The 5015-nt window shown below is 32.8% G+C and overlaps 1 long non-coding RNA gene across 1 annotated transcript; it reads left to right on the forward strand.

Annotated features, from left to right (window-relative positions):
• Positions 1-2658: 2658 nt before the first annotated feature.
• Positions 2659-4513, forward strand: LOC114075403. Its single transcript, XR_003575856.1, has 2 exons — positions 2659-3080; positions 4326-4513. It is a non-coding gene; the product is annotated as an uncharacterized LOC114075403 (long non-coding RNA).
• The last annotated feature ends 502 nt before the right edge of the window (positions 4514-5015 follow it).

Consider the following 5015-nt stretch of genomic DNA (forward strand, 5'->3'; position numbering starts at 1 on the left):
AAAATTTGAAACTTTTTTTCTTAACATACTCATAAAAATATTCTCATTAAGACGTAATTGTTCACCATCAACCATATACCTTTAAGAGATAAGAAACTAAATGAAATAGTTCAATTCTTAGTAAGTGTATAATTGCCAAAATGGCACAAATACATAGTCCAAATAAAAACAGGAAAGAAACGCTAGTGGAACCTGCTCCACTAGCTCAACTCTAAAACTAAACTAGAATATAAAATACCAGCATCCTCAAAAGCATGAGGACCTACCAAAACTAGATGAATGTTGAACGTGGCGATAACTACAACGATGATCCTTTAGCTCTATCGTCCACTTGTGCCTGCACCTAAAATTGTAGAGTTTGTATAGGGTTAGTACAAAGTTGTACTATGTATAGGTATATGCAAGCACACACCAAGGACATGCATGAGAAAGAATATCTCTTTCCTAACAACATAATTTTTGGAAGTCAAGTCAGCGGACTTGACAAATTGAGATTAGAAAAGTTTCCAAATTTGTATTAGGAAAGTCAATGAGCTTTAAAAATTTGAATTAGGAAAGTAAGTGAGCATTGTATATTTGGAATAGAAAATTGATGCCATGAGAATAACATACATCATCATACTTTTCACATTCGCACACAGCATATAACATTTACACATAGAACATATCATATAACAATACAACACATTTTGCATGTAGCACATAACTTCATTAATATCATTCATTCATATGCCATGAGTCCTTGGAATCATGGACTTAACATCAAGACATCCCAGAAATGAGGACTCAACAGATGGGGCCTCAACTAGGGAGTCTTCATTATGAAACATAAAGTCTGCTTCGTTCATTCATACGTACTCCATTTCATTTCATTCATAGGTCAGTGTAAGCACCGGATATACCTAGTTAGTACTTTAACACTTTCATTAGGTTCGTTGTTTAATGACGAAGAATGATCTAATGTCATTACTTGAACCTAACTCACCTTTTGATTATCCTATCCTAACATCTTTGGTATCATTCATTTCATTATGTGCATTATTTGAGGATGGCCTCATTCAGTCATTGGGAACTTAAACTTTAACCGACATAGATCATGTGAGCACCATGAAATCCAGTGTCTTCCCCACACCAAAAATAGGTGGAATCACCGACCAAAGTGACCCATAACATGCTAGCGTACATGGGAATTTAATACCGCTAGATTCCTATATTGGTTGTATAGGTTCGATTACTAAGAGATATAAGGACACTCATACCCGGCAAGCTGGACAGTCTCATCTCATGAGAGTTACGTGAACCTCCACCCTTCCCCAAAGAAGGCATCACCCCTCATAGCTAGCCTATCGGTGCTCAATATAAAGTTCCATTACTTTCATCTCATACGTCATGGCAGCTGGCTTCTAGTATGAGGACATCATAGCTCATTAGATGATTTCTAATCTCATCATTAGTATTAAGTGTCTTAAGCTCAGTTCTTTAAATAGAGTGTTAATAGAGAATGGTCTTTTCATTGTCTTACACTCTCATAGGTGAGTATGTTTTGGTGACATTTATTTAGGCTCATTTCAGATTGCTCTCATCATTTACATTAGCCTCATATCATGTTGTCACCACTTTCATTATCATTAGCACCTTTGCTTTTCGTAGTTACTCGCCTCTTATTACGTGATTATTCATTTCATCATATGCTAATGCGCTTGGTCATTCAGTGTGTCTCACACCCTTACTTAACCCTTCTAGGGTTTCATCATTTCATTGTTCATTTTCTCATTTCATTGTTCATCTCATCTTATGCCAATGCACATGGCCATTTAGTGTATCTTACACTCATACTTAACCCTTCTAGGGTTCATCATTTTATTACATACATCTTAGCTTCACTTACCTTTGAATGTATGCTATACTTATGAATCTAAACACACAATCCATAGGGCTTCATTAATAGTTTATTAAGTGGTTCGTATATTCCTAACATTATGTAGTACAAGACTTATGTATCTTGTATATATGGCAAGATCTTGATTTCGATCTAAGAAGGTGACATTATTTTTTGATATTTTGTAAACTTATGACTAATTTATCAATACAGATGTTTGGGCAAGGAAACCCATGTTCGATTCACTTGGATAACATTTACATTTTTTATTGATTTTATTTTTAATCTCTATGATATTGGGACTCTATATTGAACCCCAACATTAACATTGTATCTTTAGTTTTCTACTTGGTTTTCCTCTTAGGTTGGCCGAAAGGTTGTGGGTTCGAACCCGTACAACCCCTTTTTATTTTTTATTATCATGTTGTTGCCCAATTTCGCCTAAACCAAGAAGTTGTGGGATCAAACCCCCACAGCCTCTTTTATTTATTCTTAATTTTTTGGAATTGGGAGGTTGTGGGTTCGAACACCCACAGCCTCCTTACATTACAAGAAACTATGCTTTTAACGACCAATTCTTAACGAAGGAATATGATTTTAGTTATTAAAAGTGTATTTATAGCGATACTATTTTTTTCAGTCGTTAAAGGTCCATGTTAATTTAATATTAGTGTTGTTATAAATATATACAGACATTAAAATAATTAATATTCAATTATTTATATACCAAAAAATTACTGAAATTTTAATTTATTTTTTCTTCTATTTTTTTTAACAAAAACACTCTACCAACTTCTCCAAAATAGAAAACATCGACTCAAAAACTTCTTCACTCTATCTGTTCTCTAAGAATTGAACAGAAGACTCTTGGGAACACGTCTCTTAGATATTCACGGTCAATAGCGATGGTTGGAGAAAAATCCTGAATTGTTGTAGGAAATCCGCAAGCAGCTTCTCTCCCATGGTATCTTTGAGTGAAATCAGCTAAGTAGAGTCCAATTTGTGCGTCTCTCCAAGGTTACTTAAGAAGTTTGCATATACAAAGCACACGTTTCTCTTGTAGAAGCTATAAAAAGATGATCTTCATCTCTTTTATATGATTGATGAACAACGAAATCATATTTTTCTTCTTTTGATTTGGTTTGACTTTGCTTCAATTGAAACTATTCAGACCTTATCTTGGTGTTTCCATATCTTCAAGGTATGATTTGATTACTATAACTATGAATTGCTTTATGGAATGGTTGATTATGGGCGATTTTTCTTTTCTCAATTTTAGGGTTTTCCCAATAATGGGTTTCATCTAGGTATTTTTGTTCTTTTCTTTTGGTGTTCTTGAACTTACATATACATTAGTCATTTTTTTCTCTTAATTTTAGGGTTTTCGAAAAAATGGGTTTCATCTAGGTTTTTTTATTTTTTCTTTTGGTATTCTTGAACTTACGTATATATTAGTCATATATGTATTGTCACCATCCTTACTTGTTTCTGTGTGCGAGTGGTCCAATTTGCCTACGTTTATCTAGTTAGATATTTGATAGAGGATCCACTTCTTTTCATGTAGAATGTGAGCCAGACAATGAATAGAAGCTTGAAAAGTATCAATAATTTGTATACCAAAAATTTCAATTAGAAGTGAATGTTAGTTGTGTACTAAGGAATGTTTAAGTTGATAAAAGATGGTATGTAATTAAAACAATAAACTATTATCAACAATAATTGGTAAAATTTCATTTTTAGGCATTGATAAAATGTTTACAAGTCTTGCAGGACAAGAGGAAAATAAAAATGGAAGTATTATAGCCTCTAATATGAACTTTAATACTTAGTTCCTTGTCTTTACGAAATCAGTAAAAATTCATTGTTTAAATTCCTGCTCAACTATTTTTCATCTCGGATTAGAAATGATGAGTGTACTAACACTGATCAATTGATTTTTAGGCTCCCCCACGACAACCATAATAGTTTTGTTAGATGGTTTACTAGTATTCTTAGCTATTGCATAATGTGAACATCTGTTTGTTTGCCTTAGCCGATGGACTATTGAAACTATTAATATTGTGATAACTTGATATCTTCTGTTAGTGCTTACAAATAAGATTTTTTATAAAAATAAAGTATATAACATGTTATTGGCCTGCTTTAGCATACGATAAAAAGTTTTGGTTCATCTGTAGTGTTGTCGTCTTAGTTGTTACCATCAGGTTTTCTAGATCTTTGACTAACCTGTTGCTTTACCTTCTAATATGTTTCTTTACCTCCTAATTTTTTGCTCTACCTATTGAACTACTACTTTAGCTACTGTTAATAGATGGTGACGTATTGTTAAGGGTCCTTAGGAGTTTAGCTGCAACTTTATAGTAATATGATGTTTACAGAATCTTCTTTAGTTAATTATAATATATTCAGAAGGAAATTTCTTAGAAGTTGAGAATTTATTCAACAGGGGCACGTGTCAAAAGAAGAAGCACAACCTTTCGTCGTCACTGCTCAACACTTTTTGTTCATCAAGCTTGGTCATTTGGTTGTATTGCTCTTGTCAATTGCTACTGACATATAGGTTCTTAGAGTGTTCTTCTCATCAAGGTAACTTTGTACTTTTGAAAATGTATTAATAAATTTTATTATGTGTTATATCTTATGCATTAAAATTGTTTTACTTATGGGTTGGTGTTGGTTTTAGAGCTAACAATGGATAAAACTTCCATATGTCTCCATGATATACATATTTTAATTTTTAAATGAGAAAAATACTAATTGTGTGCAGTGTTGATTGTTTCTCTGATAATGTTGTAGCTAATGTAATATGAAACATGAGTTGTGTCGAAAAAAGATAAAGGAAATAACTAATTAATACGTTTAGTAAGTCTTAAGCCAAGTTGAAGAGTAAAGTTCTAGTGATTTGGTAGTTTGGTGCTTTTATATCTTTCTAGTTCAGAGAACTTCACTTCCTTTGATCTATTAGTCATTCAACAGTTTGGTCATGATAAATGTTGTTTGTTATATCACTTTCTTGTTAACTTGACATTTGCTCGTTACTTGTTCTAGACTTAACAAGAAAAAACGAGTATCTTATCCACCTTTGCTCTTCTCACCTATAGTTTATGCTAAGAAGCAGAAAGGGAACAATTTAGTT

The sequence above is a fragment of the Solanum pennellii genome, chromosome 12 (assembly GCF_001406875.1).
Source record: "Solanum pennellii chromosome 12, SPENNV200".
NCBI classification, from domain to species: Eukaryota; Viridiplantae; Streptophyta; class Magnoliopsida; order Solanales; family Solanaceae; genus Solanum; species Solanum pennellii.